At 44.3% G+C, this 19220-nt stretch overlaps 1 non-coding gene across 1 annotated transcript; it reads right to left on the reverse strand.

Annotated features, from left to right (window-relative positions):
- Window positions 1-8242: 8242 nt before the first annotated feature.
- On the reverse strand, window positions 8243-8384 carry LOC123400572. Its single transcript, XR_006610802.1, has one exon. It is a non-coding gene; the product is annotated as a small nucleolar RNA Z247 (small nucleolar RNA).
- Window positions 8385-19220: the final 10836 nt, after the last annotated feature.

Raw genomic sequence — 19220 nt, forward strand, 5'->3', positions numbered from 1 at the left:
TTCACCGAACCTTTAACTACTTCTTCTGATGGACCATGTGTTGTCTGTGCACACAACTTCCTTGGATCCTTCTGTTTCTTGTCAAGTGTACCTTTTTTCCTAGTAGTGGTGTAGCTGGGTGGTTAATACCAACAAATAGCTCGATTTCCATGGCCTGGGAGTAACTGCTTCGGGTTTTATTGCGATACTTCGTACTCTGACTATCATGGGCAAGACATCCTTTCCCTAGTACAAGACCTATGGGCTCGTATGGTCTTGAGTGAGTGGGAGTGGCTTTCCTTTTTGTTGTGTTAGAATGCTCAGTATGGCTGTGGGTTCCGTTCTGATGTTTCCTTCTGGCTTATGCATCCTGACTTTGCCCTTAGGTGATCTATAACTTAAGGAATCAACATGACTGAACTATGGCTACTATATCCCCAACTAAAGTGTTAGGCATGATCACAAAGAAATCATAGACAATAATCTCTTATTCCAATGATGTCATGTTGTTTATGACCTGTTGATGCTGATGTGCTTTGAGCCATTCTATCGAAATGTCTGGTTTCAGACTCTGTCGCTTGTGGAGAGGGCTCTGTTATATATAGCATCTATAGTCCTTGCTATGACCACTGAGCTGAACATAGTACGGCTATCATCCGGTGTATTTTTCGGAGCATAGCCTCCAATCTTGGTTGACGGCCCGTATTCGTGACGAGTGCGGCAGGCTTGCTCGTAATCACTGGTAGTGCATTGTTGTGGTTGCATATGCAAGAGTCTGAAAAGGGTTGGTAATACCACCCTGTTCGTGAAGTTGTATCTTGTTGACCGTCATGAAGGTTGTTTGTCCACAACTTCTTTGGTTCTTGAACGTTCCTTTGAAGGACCTACCAATACGGCTTCTTGATTGTTTTCCCGGCTTGTTGGGCTTGTTCACACAACTTACTCTTGCATATCTCGTAGGGGTTGTTGTGCTCATATTCGTCCTTTCAACAAAGGGCCGATGTTTCTCTGACACAGTCATTCTCGTGTATGAGTGGCTCGCATGTACTGACCCACTGGACTGCAGGCTCACAACATATGCAGGTGTAGGATAAATCCTTTCATAACCACTGGGTTCTGAGGCGGATGTGTGTCCAGACTAGTTCGTGCTTCTGACAAGCTTGTTGTAGGCACAATGGTGTGTTGACGGAGGCTACATTCCTTATGCTTGAAGCTTCTGTCAGTCTAGTGTTCTGAAGAAGGCTGGGTATCATACCTCATAAGCTTTCCTTCATGTGGTTTGCCACGGAAGGTCAGGTGCCTTATGCCGGAAGTCTTCCACGATAGCCCGCTGTGGAAGATGGTAGTGCCGTACCCAAGAATCTTTTCCCACCAAGTGGCGTAGTGAGGAAGATTGGCAATCTGGTAAGCTCTTCTTGGTAGCTTGTGGGGGAAGGCTGTGTTCCTTATACTAGAAGCGTTTTGCTGTGATGTATCGTCAGATCTAGGGCTGATTCTGGCTTCCTTCCGAAGCATCCAGAATTTTACCCATAGCAGAGCCAAGACTTGATATAGGCCATACCTTGACTGAAGATTTTCCGTTGATCACGCATCGCTTGCCCTTCCGTTGGTATGATTATTGTTGCTGTAAAGGTTGCATGACTCACGCAGACCTCATGTCGTTAATCAATTCAGAATACCCTTTGCATTCAACCGAGGTGTTGTTCATAATAAGCAGTTGACACATAATTCCATTCGGTTCAGCTCAGCTTCCAAGTATGTTAGGTGCTCCTTGATTCGGACAACTGTGAACTTATCCATATTCCATTACTGACTGAAATAATCCTTGTATTCCGGACTGAATAATTTGTCCTGACTGGTGTTCCTTCTCGGTAGCTCATTTGACTGCTCCTCACGCATGATATGTTATGAGGCAAACTCTGTCACGTATATTCTGTCCTTGTCTGTTGCACATGAATTGTGCTTCTAACCCATTTTTCATTCTTCAAAGATCCGGTAGTAATGTTCTGAATATCAGGCAGTTGGCATGGTTTGACTTTTGTTTAATCTGGATTATTGGGTATGATCCAAGTTGTATGCTGGTCTTCTTGACGACACTTGCGGATCAATTTAGTCACAGCAAAGAAACGAAACCAATAAAAGAAACAAAAATCGCAAAAAAACATGAAGCAAATAAAGCTCAAGTGTTGCGGACCTTACACACATGGCCAGGGATCCACTAGTATAACTAGTATAGCGCACTTGATGTACCTCTAAGGATTTAGAAGAGAAACCACACAATGCTCCTGGTAGCACTGGTGTCAAGCTCCTACTACTTCCTTAGGGAGCATCACACTCGACGCAGGACCATAACCAAAGTGGCTTAGTCAACTTCCTATGGTTATCAGGGAAAGATCGAATTTATAGGCGTTTCCCAAAGGAAACTAGAGTAAGAAGAGAAATGCCATGGTTAGCAAGCAGGGTAAGGACATCTGGTTGACCTACGGGTTTCAGGGCTCACGGGTCGTTGCCAGGTGCGAGCGTTTCACACCGGAGGCAAGGGCCACGAGAGATAGGGTCTGATAGAGACAAAGACTTAGGGGGTTGCCTTATGATCAACAGTAGCCGTGCCAAGTGGCAAAGATGGCTACAATCCATCTGGGCCTTCTACTGAACACAAGACACTAAAGTATGGCTAGGGTAACCTATAGTCAGCCTGGCTTCTCTGATACCATTGCTTGTGGCGCCCTGCCTGATTACCACTGCAGCCAGACTGTCCCCACGCATCCGAGCCCAGGAAATCACTCTGGTATGCGCGTTTACAACAAGTATCATGAACACACACATTTCTATTAATGGATAAATAAGTCTTACATGATATGATCCAAGAGGTGATGGCAGCGGAAAGGCTCTATCTAAGGCAGCATGGTCTTGGTGCGGCTCCAATCCACAGGGATCTGACTAGGTTACTCTCCTAGCCAGCGAACGCTACGGCTCTTTGACGGCCAACGACAGATCCTTATGTGAACCTGGCCATGTTAAAGGAAGCTGAGTACTTTTGAATGTACTTGCATGCAAACCAAACTAACATATACACCAAGCAAAGCAATCCATGGCATTCAAGCATGCATTTTTTATTAGAGCAATATTAATTATCATGGTATAACAGGATTCTCCAGCAAAATAACTAGTAAAGTAAATATGATAAGGAAAGCATATTAAGTATATAAATTATACTCCGAATATTTTTCACGATCCAATCTGAATTTGATCCAAATCCAATCCGAATCATGTGGTCATCCGACCACTCATCTCATAGCCATCCCATGGCTAACATATCATATTCCTGACATCATCTGATGTCTGCACAAGACGAGTTGTTCCATCATTATTATCACTGATATGGTTGACCACCTAATGAGGTATGGATGGGCTGTCCAATAATGTGGACGCGGCTATTCGAATAGATTTGACATTCTGCAAAGGTTGCACACTTTACCCACACCATCAAGCACCTGGCCTCGTGATCCCATTCGGGTGGACCAGCGTTGCTTCAACGAAACCTGCCTCACCCGTGACCCTTCTATCGTACCACTGGCATTCATCCTCCCCGGAGTCCTGCCCTGGGTGGCACTGTGTCCTATTGACACCTGCCACCGTCGTGGCCAAACTAAACTGTCCCAAATGGTGACGCTGGCACAAAACAGTCAACTGGCTCACAAGGTTATCGCCGCCCACCGGGCCAAGGTAGCGCGCGTGCATAACCTTCCCTGTTTGGTGGTACCGGTAGAAGAGAACGCAATCATACCAACTCAAGGCCATCCCATACCGGCAAATGTTGTTGCACGAATAAGCCCGGACAGGTGACTCTAGATCAACAGACTATATTTATTAAGCAAACATGTGTGTGACCACAATAACTTATGAGGGAAACAACTAGGCATTTAAATTATTTAACTATGACTTAGTATATCGCAAGTAACGTAAATAGTAAGTGCAATCTAACAAAGGTTTAATTATTTCTAGCACAAGCATATCAGTAATTAAACAAGCAAGAATAACAAAGAGCAATGCTTTAGGGCATATATCAGATGGTCGACTTGCTTGGGGTCGAAGAATACTCCGGTAAGAAGTGCGGAGAGTCCGCGGAGAGGATCGCCAGAAACTGTTCGCTCTCGAGGAGGGATGATAGAAGGGAAAGGGCAAAATGGTCATTTACAGAATGTGAAACCATCATGAAAATGATACCATTAGAATGGGCTCGACGAACTAAAGACGTGGGCGGTGGTTTCACCTGAATCGGAGTTACGAGCGAAAAGATATAACCCGATGAAGTTTAGGGACCAATATATAAAATAAACTTCTACAAACAGGTCCCTGGCTAGCTAGAAGAAAGCGCCTTTGGGGAAATACGTCTTCAGCTGAGGGAAAGAGTATTTTCAGAACTACGCCTACGCTTACTCTGCGCGGACCCGGACCCTGAGCCTCTTACAGGTGGACCCCCACCTTATCTTCTCTCTCCTCCTGGTCACTCATACCCTTCCTCCCGACATCAAATAAATGAGTAGCAGGGGAGCGACCCGGATCGATGCCGGTGAATGGAGATTCGGTGACCTCGAGCAGCAATGGGGACAGGTCTGCTGTTGCATCTCGCTCCCGTGGGTGGTGGTCTTGCCACCAGGGACGGCCAGAGTGAGGCAGAGCCGCGGCCATGGCACAGAGAAGAGCTCGGGGAGGTCGTCAGAAGGGGCGAGGAGGCTGCTGGTGAAGAGGAGGGACTTGGGGACACGCTTATATAGCCGCGGGGAGGGATTCTCGATGACAGCCGAAGCTCTGGGAACTCAATGCCGTGGCGGCGCTCGGGCGGAGCACCTCCTGTTGGCACACCCGGCCAGGGAGCTAGGGGACAAGGGGGAGAGAGTTCCAGAGGGCTCGCGCACGCGGTGGGCAGCTCGTCGGCTCTTGCGGACGAGCTAGAGCTCGCTGAAGACGAGCTCCCGAAGGATCCAGTGCAAAGTAAACCGATTTGGCATGCTCTGCACGTGGTCACCGTGTGGCCATGACATTGCCACGCCTCACTCGCAGCCAAACCGTGTGTGCGGTGTTCTCCTCCCTTACCTGGATTGACTTGTGTAGCTAAATGGCATGGGAGAGTTCCATGTGATTGCACCTTGGTCAAACAGCAACCAACAGCAAGATGTTTGTGCTGTAGTGTGACCACCAGAGTGATCTCCTTGGCATGATCTATGGCAAAGGTTGATCATTCGCCAGGGTGACCATCTTAGCCAAGTGTTACCACAAATGAACCACTCTAGATGGTATCTCCTTCGCAAACTTACAAACTGGCCAGAAATGGAAAAGAATTTGCTGGGACAAATTGGCTAGATGAATTTGGCACCAATTTGGTCGAGCGAAGTAATTTGAATATATGGACATACTGGAAAAATTTCAACTCATTTGGAAATGCGGAAGTGGTATTTCCTTCACACAGGTTCCAAATGGACAGAAACTTCGGAAAATTGTTGTGGGAGAATGGATAGAGGGATTGAGCTGGTTTTTGGTTTCCATGAGTGATTTAGCAATGTTAACCACCATGAAAAATTTCAGCTCAAATAGCTCAAGGGTTAAAGCACTTCCTTTGCAATTTCCCCAACTGTACAGAAATTGCAAATTGATGTTTTGCTCAAACTTTGAACTATGGTACTTGGATTGTTGGTGTAGATGGTGGAGATATGGATAAGAGAAGCTCCACAAATTATTTGGGATTTTTCCTGGCTACCAAAATGGTAGTTCCTTTAGAAACTGCCCGAAATTCAATATTGGCATTGAATAGGAAAATGCAATTTCCCTTATTTAATTATGACCAATATTTTTATGGGAGATCAAAATGGTAACAAAGAATATCTCCACAAGTTTTTATGAACTTTGGAGATGGATAGATATTTTCCTAGATTTAATTCCTATAACTGGCAGAAAAATGAATTAATTATAAATGAAAAATATTGCAAACGACTTGGCAATATTTTTGCATATCCTGGGTTTATAGATAAAGGATGATCACTGGAAAAAAGTTTGGGAGGCAAAAGATCAAAGGAAGTTGGGGTTTGTTTGAAACATGAGAGATCAGGGTTTCCCTTCCAACAACTCGGAAGGTAGGGCTTCGGTGGCAAAGTCCGGAGATAGATCTTGGGTGGCAGGGCTGGACTAGAAAGAATCTCTGGTTGGATAGGAAGGCAAGGCTGAATGACCATCTTCATATACCTAAGATGGAGAGAAAATCCAATAGCATGGAAAAAAAAGATGGGAGTCAAGTTCCGCGAAGGAAAAATCCAGGAGCAAAAACCAAGGTGTTACGACATGTCCTGACACTGCCGATCCCGAGACAGGATTCCCGCACACATCAGCTTCGGGATCCGCAGGTGCCGGATTTTCTGCGGGTGTTTCTCCTGTTTTTGGATTCTTCATAAAATTAAGCGAATTGTCTCTTGTTTCTTCATGATTAGTTCCTCTTACGTGCACACTTTGAGATAGAGGATCAGAGGTATCATTAGATATTGACATGCGATCATTGCGGCCGTCCCCCTAAAAAACATGTGATGGTGGAAGAAGATGTGGTGGGAGAAGAATTAGCTCCTTGCGAAGTTGTGCACCGACATTAGGATGAAGGCTAGCAGAAGGAAAAAACATACTCATCAAAGACCACATCTCGGGAAATATAGATGCGTCCGGAGGAAATACCCAAACACTTGTAACCCTTGTGAAGAAGGCACACTCTTTTGAACGGAATTCAAGATTATGTTTGTTTAAAGGAAGAAGATTAGGCCAGACGACGCATCCAAAAATGCAAAGAAAAGTGTAGTTGGGTTTAGTACCAAAAAGCCATTTTAGTGGAGATTGGTTTTTGATAACACGACTGGGGGTGTGATTGATAAGGTAGGCAGGAGTAAGAAATGCCTCATCCCAGAATTTTGAGGGCATGGATGCATGAGCAAGGAGGGAGAGTCCTACCTCTACAATGTGCCTATGCTTACGTTCCGCGGAACCATGCTGTTGATGAGCATGAGGGCACGAAACAGGATGAGCGATTGCAATGCGCTCAAAAAAGGAATTAAGCTTTTGGTATTCACCCCCAATCGGTTTGCATAGCAATAATCTTACGATCAAAGAGACGTTCAACATGTTGTTGGAAAATATGAACTTTCCCAAACACATCAGACTTATGTTTAAGCAAATAAATCCAAATAAACTTGATGAAATCATCAATAAAGCTGACATAAAATTTCTGTCTTCCTACAGTAATCGGCCCAGGGCCCCAAACATCCGAAAAACAAGCTCTAAAGGATCTTTTAACTCACTCATTGATCGAGGGTATGGTAGTTGATGGCTTTTAGCCATTTGACAAGCATCATAAACTAAGAGATGATCTTTTTTATTTGACACTAGAAGACAAAAATTGCCAAGAATTTGTTAGACCACCGAAAAAGCAGGATGCCCCAAGCGCTTGTGCCATGGAGACATTGAGGGTTTTATTGCACCAAGCACTTCTCGCTTGGGGGCCATGTGCTGACCCGTGACAGGAAACAAACCCGTCCTACTCCTCCTTGAAGGAGAACTCTCCATGTTGCCTCATCCTTAACAGAAAATAATTGAGGATGAAGTTCAAGGTATGCATGATTATCTTCCATAAGTTGGTATGCGGAAAGAAGATTTTTAGATGCACATGGAACATGAAGAAAATTATTCAACATGAGTGAGCCTTGGGGAGTAGCTAAAACCGAATGACCAACATGTGCAATATCCATACCTTGACCACTAGCGGTGTGGGTTTGCTCAGTGCTGGTGTAGTGATCACAAACCGCAAGCCTCTCAAGATCGCCTGTCAAGTGTTCTGTGGCTCTGGTGTCAAGATACCAATTGGTATCGACATCGTAGGAGTTTGTAGCAGCGTTTGCAGAACGATCACCACCACCACCTCCTCCTCTTCGACGCTGAAAGTTATTGTTGTAGTTGCGATCGTACCACTTCTTGCAGCGCCAAGCTCCATGTCCCTCAAGCTTATAGAGTTGGCACTTGAGCACGTGTCCTCCACCTTGACAGGTGTCGGAGTTGTTGGTCGTGTTGTTGGAGTGAGAGCCTCCGCCCCTTGAGTTGTTTTTGCTGTCACGGGTGTTGTTGCCTCCTCGAGAGTTTCCACCAGATGGGTGGCTGAAGCCACCACGGTTGCCTCCCTTGGAGGCAAGATAAGCGCTGGAGTTTTTATAGCCATTCTGAGCCTCGATGCGAGCCTCGACCGAGTGCGGGAGGGAGTAGAGCTCATTCAGGACGACTCATTGATCCAGACGCATGGATATGGGAGAAATGAAGGGATTGTAATCTGCATCAAAACCTTCCAGAATATGCAAGACTACTTCATCATAATCAAGCGGCATACGAGTAGCCGCCAATTCATGAGCAATTTTTTTCATCTTACAAACGTATGCAGCAGCAGAGAGATCCCCCTTGCGGGTGGGATCAATCTGGGAACGAAGTTGACTAATCTTGACTCAATCTGCGATCCCCCTTACATGGATGACATAGTGGTCAAGAGTCGATAACCCTATACAGCCCACAGTTTATACAACACTGTAATTATAATGTTTAATAGAAGCATCAGGGAAGACAAAATGTTGAACAAGGGGGAAAACTCAAGATGGCATCGATTCCACTATGTCTGGCAGGGTGGAGTGTCGATTAGGAGAAGCATGGATGCACTGGTGCAGTACGATATGCTAACCAGCCATTGAGATGATTGCATCACCTTCCCGTTGCATTCCTTGTCCGCATCGTCCATTGATGTCGTCGCCATCGTCACCTCCACCCATGCTAGCAACCTCGATCAGCTAGGGAAGTGGAGGACAAGAGTCATCGTTTGGCCTTGTGAGATTCCTTCGCTCCAGAGAAGTACCGGTGTAAGACAATCTGCAATGGAAACCACATGCACTAGTGGGGACGGGGCCTTTAGCCTCGGCCCGTAAGGGGCTTTAGTCCCGGTTCACCAACCGGGACTAAAGGGGCGGGACTAAAGGCCTAACCTTTAGTCCAGGCCCTGTTACAAGCCGGGTCTAAAGGTGCTCCACGTGGGCGCCTCGTAGCGCCCCACGGGCAGGACCTTTAGTCCCGGTTCGTTACACGGGCCGGGACTAAAGAGTTTCAGATTTTGCTTATTTTCAGGGTTTTTTTAATGAAATTATTTTTGGGTTTTAGGGTTTTAGGGTTTAGGTGTTTGGGAGATTAACGTGATGCCTCGTTTGGTGTTCGGGAATTAGTTTTCATATAATTTATATAGAAATAATTATGCATATATATATATAAGGTTAACTTATCTTACAAGCGATCATATATATACAATTATATGGAGATCTAAATTATCGGGACTAGAGCCCGTCTATTTGATTACATGGATGAACATCAGTAATGGCCCCTAGCTACAATAAATCGTCGTTTGTCATCTATAGCTTCCGTCCTCAGAGAGGTCGCAAGCTCCTCTGCAACAGCAATCGCGCGTAGCTCTGGTAGGACCTTCGTCATCATGGCCGCGTGCTATATAAGAAGAGGAGATGAATATGAATACCAATCATGATAACAAAGAATGACGGGTAAAAATAGAGGTGTGAATGTTCATTGCTTACGTCGAATCTGTGATCCTTGTGCTCAGAGGTAAACGTGCGAATGGTCTCGCAAACATAGTATCCGCATAGATGCGTTCCCCATGGCTGCTAGTCGCACTTTACGAGAATAGAATATATATAATCAAAATAATAATCTAGCATCATAAATGTATTGAAAATAGAAGTATATCATACTACTACTTACCTGAGCCGCTCTAAAGGTCAGCTTCTCATGCTCGATACCGGGAGTCACGCACTTGAACGGCTTCCAAACCCTGCCCGACAAGGATAATGATTTGCTAAGTTTTTCATTAATTGATATATCAGAAAATCATCGAAAGAGACCGATAGAGCGCAAGAATGATTGAAATTACCCTTGGAGCATGTCCTGCAGGCTTTGGAACTGTTCCAAGGGTCTCGGTAATGGGTCGAAGGCATCAACTCTTCCCTTATCAATTTGAATATCCAACAGAATCCAATGGAAGCTGCACATGTATATATATATGTGTGTGTGTGTGTCAGTAACTGATCAATTACACTTATAAGTGAATGGACACAACAGAGTAAAGACCCTCACCTGAAGTTGTATGGAAACAGTATGTGGTCACAGAAATTTTTATCTGTTAGAAACCTTAGAAGGTTTTCCTCCGTCTCCTCGGGATAATTAGTTAGCGTTGCTATATGTATTTTATCTGGGTCAATAAACACAATATTTAGGATGCTCTTACTTTTACAATCCAGAATCTTCATTCTGCATAATAGAGTACAAGTTATATATAGACAATGAATTGAAATAACTAAACAAGTTATATGTAGACAATGAATTGAAAAACTTACAGACAATAGCAACTCATAAGTGATTTTTCGAGGGCGTCGCCATTGTACATCTGGAAGAGTTCATCAAAGTCGATATGGATTTGTTCGGGGCGGCCGTAGTACTCCTGTGGGACACTCAGCACGATCATCGTTCTCCCATTCTTTGATTCACTTAAGTACCATTGATGCAGGTAACGAATATTTGTTGGGAGATCATCTTTGCTGACCAAAGGCTCACCCATGACAAACTGTGGCTTCGGGGCTACCACAGCCTTGGGTATCCTGTCGTCTTGGGAAGACAACAATTCTTCAACCGAGACACCACATGCAACCGCCAACTCCTTTGCTCTTTCTAAAGCTAGCCCCTGCACCGGAGGGGGAACATTCTCGGTTAACACCTTGAGGGGTGGGATCGACTGTTTGGCCTGTTGTCCAAGCTGAGGAACGTCTGATTTTTTCTTGCTTGTAGTTGACCTTGATTTGCTCCCACTTGCACCTGCACGTGATCTGCTCTTTTTCACTTCCTTCTGCAATGTGCTTGTATAGTCATCAGGCTTATCGTGTAAGTCATACTGTGATGGAAGGGTCGTGAAGTATTTTGCTATCCTGGCGTTTTCCTCGGGGTTACGATCATAAGGTCTGATAGGAAGATTAGCATGATGTACCTTTGGGAGGGGCGACCGTTTGCGCTTTGGGGTGCTCTGTGGCTTAGGAATCATCGGGGAGCGTTCTTGGTGGCACGCTCCCGCTTAGTATCCGGAGCGGGCGGCGGCGGAGACGGACGACCCAAGTCCGGCGGTGGTGATCGAGATGGACTCGTGTTGTGTTGGCCGACGTCATGTGGAGGGCTTGCACGTGATCTGCTCTTTTTCACTTCCTTCTGCAATGTGCGTGTATAGTCATCAGGCTTATGGTGTAAGTCATACTGTGATGGAAGGGTCGTGAAGTATTTTGCAAATGCTATTTGCTTCTCGGTGTATTCCGGGCGGGTCTCGGGTTCCTTCTTTTTCATCTGCGCATCATGATGTTCCTTTGCTATCCTGGCGTTTTCCTCGGGGGTACGATCATAAGATCTGATAGGAAGATTAGCATGACGTACCTTTGGGAGGGGCGACCGTTTGTGCTTTGGGGTGCTCTATGGCTTAGGAATCGTCGGCGGAGCGTTCTTGGTGGCACGCTCCCGCTTTGTATCCGGAGCGGGCGGCGGCGGAGACGGACGACCCAAGTCCGGCGGCGGTGATCGAGATGGACTCGTGTTGTGCTGGCCGACATCATGTGGAGGGCTTGGAGGTAATGGAGGTGTAGGTGACCTGCAACGACTCGGAGGCGGTGTTGTCCTTGGGGCCGAGCCTGGAAGCTTGATGTAGTTCTTGTCCCATAGGATGACTCCACCCAGTACTTCTCCGAGTGTCCTCTCATCTTCGGGTCCAGCTATGTCGAGCTCCATATCATTAAACCCCGTCATGATTTCATCCACCCCGACTTTAGAAAAGCCAGCTCGAATCTCACGGCCATGCCAGCGTGCATCAGGGCCAGAAGGTAAAGCTTGTCCGACGGCCACCTTCATGGATATGTTCTTGAATTTCTGATGGAGTTCACATGATGTTGACTCCTTGATTCCATCCATGGGGTAGCCGGGACCGCCCTCTATCATTCTTCGTTCATCGTCGAGCGGGGCCTCAGATTCAGCCACGCTGCTTTTCGGCTTAGATGGGGCACCGGTAATATCAAGTGCAGGATCTTCCTGGCGCGGTACTCCTCTAAGCTCATCAATCTGCTTCTGTTGCTCGTTAATCCTGGCAAGCAACTGGTTGAACTTGTCATTCTCCTCATCCTGTTGCCGCTTCTTTGCTCTCTCTCGGCTTCTGTAAGTGTCTTGGTGTCTGGCAAACCCAAGCCACCACGGGTAAGAAGGACCGAAGCCTCGCGTTCGTCCTCCATGTTCGTCATTGCCGAGGACCAGTGTGAGCAAATCTTTATCTCTATCTGTAGTGAACTTTCTTTATCCCTCCTTAATTTCTTTCACTATCCTTTTCCAATTCTCCCTGGGTATCCTAAGATTGTCATTGCAGATGAGGTCCCCTGTTGTTTCGTCGTACGACCCACCATGCGGAAGGAACCAATTTCTTGCTCTGAATTCCCACTCATCACGGAGTGGTTCAGGTACGATGCCTCTATCTATCAGATCTTGCTCTTTCTTATCCCACCTTGGGATGGCAGTCTCATAGCCCCCGGGCCCCAGCTTGTGGTGATATTTCTTCTTGTCGGCATTTATCTTGTTCTTTTCTGATAATGCCTGGGCATCTTCTGACTCCTTGTACTCTTGAAATTCCTTCCAGTTATTCGCCTGCTTGGCTAGATACCCCTCGAATACTGGCACTTTCTTTGTCTTCAGATAGTTTTTCCATAGCTTCTTCTTCCAGCTACGGAACTATTCGGCCATCTTCTTTAGAGTCCACTGCTTGACTTTGGCCCTCAGTTTGTCTACGGCGTCTTCATTCTCACATTCTGGCAGGTTGAAATGTGACATGAGATCATTCCAAAGATTATCTTTGTACCTTTCGGCGACATAGTCACTATCTGCTTCCCCTTTGCGATTGTTCCACTCCCGAACGCTGATCGGGACGTGATCCCTAACGAGAACTCCGCATTGCTTCTTGAATGTGTCAGCAGCATTCTTAGGAAGCTTGGGTTCGCCCGTAGGCATTATCACCTCAAAGGTGTAATGTGTCCGTGCATCCAACTTTCTAGTCAGGCCTCGTTTCGTAGATTTGCTCGATGTGGAGGCCTAAGAGGGAGAAACATTCGTCAAATGAATGTATATGTATACAATATAGAGATATCTCCAATATTTTTCACATATTACAAGTGATTGTCGAACTTCATATGTATACCTCGCCGGACTTTATTATTTCTTCACCGGCTTCTCCACCGGCTTCTCCATCAGTGGAGCTATCACCTTCTCCGTCATTGGACCTATCTCCTGCCCCATCGACTTCATCTTCGTGTCGCTCGACCTCCATTCCATATCCGGAGTCATTTAGATATGACGTCGGAGATTCAGCTGGTTCAACGTCGGGGCCGTCTTTGATTATATCTTCGAGAAGTTCTTCCTCTTCGAGGTTACTGATATGTGGATCCATAGTTCTGCAAAAAACGGACATTTAATTAACTAATAAACTAATAAATTATATAAGAGGGGTTGGAAACTTCGAAGGCTTGTTTTATATAGGAGGACCTTTAGTCCCGGGTCTTGGCTAGAACCTAAACTCTAAAATACCAGCCGGCCGAGTCCCGGACACTTAAGCATATACAATAGCAAAATTAAACTAGTTCTATTAATTTTCTTGCGAAAAATAAACTATTAACACTTAAGCATATACAATAGCAAAATTGAACTATTAACACTTAAGCATATACAATAGCAAAATTGAACTATTAACACTTAAGCATATACAATAGCAAAATTAAGCAATAATCTAAGAAACACTATTAACACTTAAGCATATACACTATACAATAGAAAAATTAAATGACAAAAAAAATATTTCTTCTTCTTGTAACCCTAAACTAATTTTTCCTCTTCTTCTATTTCTCCTCTTCTTCTACTTCTTCTTCTACTTCTACTTCTCCTCTTCTTCTACTACTTCTCCTCTCCTCTTCTTCTATTTTTCCTCTTCTTCTCCTCTCCTCCTCTTCTTATTCTCCTTTTTCTTCTTTTCTTCTCCTCCCCTTCTTATTCTCCTTTTTCTTCCTTTCTTCTCCTTTTTCTTCCTTTCTTCCCTTTTTCTTCTTTTCTTCTCCTTTTTCCTCTTTTCTTCTCCTTTTTCTTCTTTTCTTCTCCTTTTTCTTCTTTTCTTCTCCTTCCCTTTTTCTTCCTTTCTTCTCCTTTTTCTTCCTTTCTTCTCCTTTTTCTTCCTTTCTTCTCCTTTTTCTTCTTTTCTTCCCTTTTTCTTCTTTTCTTCTCGTTTTTCTTCTTTTATTCTCCTTCCCTTTTTCTTCCTTTCTTCTCCTTTTTCTTCCTTTCTTCTCCTTTTTCTTCTTTTCTTCTCCTTTTTTTCCTTTTTTCTCCTTTTCTTCCTTTCTTCTATTTTTCTTCCTTTCTTCTCGTTTTTCTTCCTTTCTTCTCCTTTTTCTTCTTTTCTTCTCCTTTTTCTTCCTTTCTTCTCCTTTTTCTTCTTTTCTTCTCCTTTTTCTTCCTTTCTTCTCCTTTTTCTTCCTTTCTTCTCCTTTTTCTTCTTTGCTTGTGTTGGCCGGAGTGTTGGGGAGGAGGGGGCGTGGGGCTTACCGGCCGGAGGTGTCGATGGCGCGCGGCGAGGAGGACGGCGGCGCGCGGCGAGGAGGACGGGGCGGCTCGCGGTGAGGAGGGCGGCGCGCGGCGAGGAGGAGGACGGCGACGGTGGCAAGCAGGACGGCGGGCAGCCTGACCGGCGTCGTCGAGTTCGTCGCTTGCCGCGCCGGGCACGAGAACGAGAGGAAGAAGAAGAGAAATGGACGATTTGGGTTCGAAATTTTCTAACTCCCGCTTATACAGGTGGATCTTTAGTCCCGGTTCGGTGCTCGATCCGGGACTAAAGACCCCTTTAGTCCCGGGTGGAGCCACGACTCGGGACTAAAGGCCCTTTTTCGGCAGACCAGAAGGCGGGAAGCAGGGGCGTTTAGTCCCGGGGCGTGGCAAGAACCGGGACTAAAGTGTTCCCTATATAAACCCTCGCCCCTGCCCACCATATCCCCCTGTTTTTTGGTTGTTGAAGTGTGACCATGCCATGCTCTTGCCACTCTAGTTCATGCACATGACGTGTTCGATGAAATGCCCGAGCCACTCTACTTAAGCTTTCTCCTCTCCAAGCTCGACCTCCAAGTTCCATTTTCCTTAATATTTGTCTACATTTGGCCGTGCACCAACTGCGAGCACCACCGTGGTGAGCTTCTTGTTCTTATCTTCTTTTTAAAATCAATAAAATCTTACTTGTATGATTTAGATACACACTTGTATAAATTACTCACTTTCATTATTTTTTGTTATTATATAGTGCGATGGTTTTGGTCTCCGCCTCCGTCGGCCCTCGTCATGTCTATGATTCGGATGTGGTATATATTATCTTTTATAATTATTTGTTTTATTTAGTGTTTATGACAATTATGACGACCAATGTGACATATATTTTTTTAATCTAGGAGGTATGTGAACCGGAAATTCCAACCCACATAAAAATTCTTGTCGAGAAGTTAAATTTGGTTGAAAAAGAAAACAAATACTTGAAGTAAAAATTGAAAATAATTGAGGATAAGAATATGGAACTGGAGTTGCATGTCGCCGATGTCATCGATGATCGCAAGATGAAGATCGATGTGATGCGGTTGAAGATGGATGCAATGCGCTTGAAGATGGATGAAATGCGCTTGAAGATTAGGAATATTAGAAAATATGCCATTGATAAAGAGGCTTGGTATCATGATGCTGTTGGGTCAATTGTTACCTTAGTTGCGATTTTGATCGCGTTTGTTGTTGCATTTAAATGTTTTACATAGTTGTATGTTGTTTTATGAGAGAACTTTATGTATTTATTTTTTGCAATAATAACATTTGATCACTACTGTTCTTTGGCTTTAATGTGATGATGAACTTGTATTAATTTGGTCATATGTTCTGCAATGGTTTTTTGATATATTTAATTTCATAATAGAGATGAATCGCCAATGATAATATTTAATTTCATAATATGGTTTTTTGAACTCCATACTTTTTGTGTGTTCAACAATTTCTCACTTCATTTGGTATATTTCGTGCATTTACTTATTTTTTTTGAGCTAGTAGACCCTGAAATTGAAAAGCACTACAAATGAACTCTGAAAATGTTGAAAGTTGGCATGCTATCATCATTTCACCCACATAGCATGTGTTAAAAAGTTGAGAGGGATACGACAAAAACTGGATGCACTTCGTGTACAAAACGGACAATCTCTCTCTCAGTATCACGGTTTCGAACGAGAACTCATCTCTTACAAAGGGATTACATTTTTTTGAAATTATTTGAACTCCATACTTTTTGTGTGTCCAAAATGCACCATTCAAAGGCACATCACAAAATTTCAACAATTTCTGACTTCATTTGGTATATTTCGTGCATTTACTTTTTTTTTGAGCTAGTTGACCCGGAAATTGAAAAGCACTACAAATGAACTCTGAAAATGTTGAAAGTTGGCATGCTATCATCATTTCACCCACATAGCACGTGTTAAAAAGTTGAGAGGGCTACGACAAAAACTGGATGCACTTCGTGTACAAAACGGACAATCTCTCTCGAAGTATCAGGGTTTCGAACGAGAACTCATCTCTTACAAAGGGATTTCATTTTTATGAACTTATTTAAACTCCATACATTTTGTGTATTCAAAATGCACCATTCAAAGGCACATCACAAAATTTCAACAATTTCTCACTTCATTTGGTATATTTCGTGCATTTACTTATTTTTTTTGAGCTAGTTGACCCTGAAATTGAAAAGCACTGCAAATGAACTCTGAAAATGTTGAAAGTTGGCATGGTATCATCATTTCACCCACATAGCATGTGTTAAAAAGTTGAGAGGGATACGACAAAAACTGGATGCACTTCGTGTACCAGACGGACAATCTCTCTCGAAGTATCAGGGTTTCGAACGAGAACTCATCTCTTACATGGATACTATGAAAATGAAAAGTGTTTGAAATTTAGTACATTCCATACATGCATTACATAAAAGGTTTAATACATTATTACATTATTGCACCAATATTCCTATCTATTATTTCTGTTTTCTTCTGGGTCGTAGCCATGGAGAATCTTCATCATTCAGTAGGATGCTTGGGTCAGTTTTCACTTTGAAGGGCGGAATTTCATGAAAATTATTATAATCTTCTGACATGTCTGTCTTGTCATCTACTCCCACGATGTTTCTTTTCCCTGAAAGAACTATGTGGCGTTTTGGCTCATCGGACGATATCTTCTTTTGCTGATTTCTTTTTCTCGTTAATGTAGACATGTCCTTCACATAGAAAACCTGAGCGACGTCATTGGCTAGGACAAATGGTTCGCCCATGTACGCAAGATTGTTGAGATCCACTGTTGTCATGCCGTACTTTTGGTCTACAACTACCCCGCCTCCTCTCAGCTTCACCCATTTGCACCGAAATAAAGGGACCTTAAAAGTAGGTCCATAGTCAAGTTCCCATATCTCCTCTATGTACCCGTAATATGTTTCCAAACAGTGCCCATTCTCGTCTGTTGCATCAAAGCGGACACCACTATTTTGGTTGGTGCTCTTTTTATCTTGGGCAACCGTGTAAAATGTATTCCCATTTATCTCATACCCTTGGAAAGTACATATAGTCGAAGATGGTGGCCTGGCCAAACAGTATAGCTCATCTCCAACGGTGTCGTCATTCATGAGATGTGTCTGCAACCAACTGCCGAAAGTCTTCTCGTGTTCCCCTTTAATCCAAGAGTCAGCCTTCCCCGGGTTTTCGGAGCGTAGAATATTCTTGTGTCTCACGATATACGGAGCCACCACGGTGGAATTGTGTAGAACTGTGTAGTGTGCTTGAGAGAAAGAATGCCCGTCCATACATACTTTTGCTTTCCTTCCTAGTGTGCCTTTTCCTGTCAGCCTACCCTCATTCCGAGATTCAGGAACACAAATCGGCTTAAGGTCAGGAAGAAAGTCCACACAAAACTCAATGACCTCCTCTGTTCCATAGCCCTTGGAGATGCTTCCTTCTGGCCTAGCACGGTTATGAACATATTTCTTTAAGACTCCCATGAACCTCTCGAAGGGGAACATATTGTGTAGAAACACAGGACCGAGAATTCTAATCTCTTCGACTAGGTGAACTAGGAGGTGTGTCATTATCTTGAAGAAGGATGGCGGGAACAACAACTCAAAGCTGACCAGACATTGGACCACATCAATCTGTAACCCTGATAGACTTTCTCGATCGATTACCTTCTGAGAAATTGCATTGAGGAATGCACATACCTTCACAATTGCCAGGCGAACATTTTCCGGTAGAATTCCCCTCAATGCAACCAGAAGCAATTGTGTCATAAGCACGTGGCAGTCATGAGACTTTAGGTTTTGGAATTTTTTGTCTTTCATATTTACGATTCCCTTTATATTCGACGAGAAGCCAGTCGGGACCTTGATACTAAAAAGGACTTCAAAGAAGATTTCCTTCTCTTCCTTAGTAAGAGCGTAGCTGGCACACCTTGAAACTGTCCTGGATGCATGCCATCTCTTCCTTTATGACGTTCCTGGTCCTCCCGTGCTTCCGGTGTATCTTTTGACTTCCCATACAAGCCCAGGAAGCCTAGAATATTCACGCAGAGATTCTTCGTCAGGTGCATCACGTCGATTGCCGAGCGGACCTCATGGACTTCCCACTAGGGTAGCTCCCAAAATATAGATTTTTTCTTCCACATGGGTACGCGCTTATCACGGCCGTTAGGAACAGGTTGGCTGCCAGGACCCTTTCCAAAGATTACTTTTAAATCTTTGACCATATCAAATACTTCAGCACCAGTACGGATGACAGGCTTCCCCCGGGGTTCTGCCTTGCCATTGAAATGCTTGCCTTTTTTCTTTAAGGGATGCTTGGGCGGAAGAAAACGAAGATTGTACGGATACACATTCTTCCTACAGTTGTCGAGATATATACTTTCTGTCTGATCCAAACAGTGCGTGCATGCATTGTATCCCTTGTTTGACTGTCCTGAAATGTTACTAAGAGCAGGCAATCATTGATGGTTACGAAAAGCAA

This window comes from Hordeum vulgare, chromosome 5H, assembly GCF_904849725.1.
Source record: "Hordeum vulgare subsp. vulgare chromosome 5H, MorexV3_pseudomolecules_assembly, whole genome shotgun sequence".
NCBI classification, from domain to species: Eukaryota; Viridiplantae; Streptophyta; class Magnoliopsida; order Poales; family Poaceae; genus Hordeum; species Hordeum vulgare.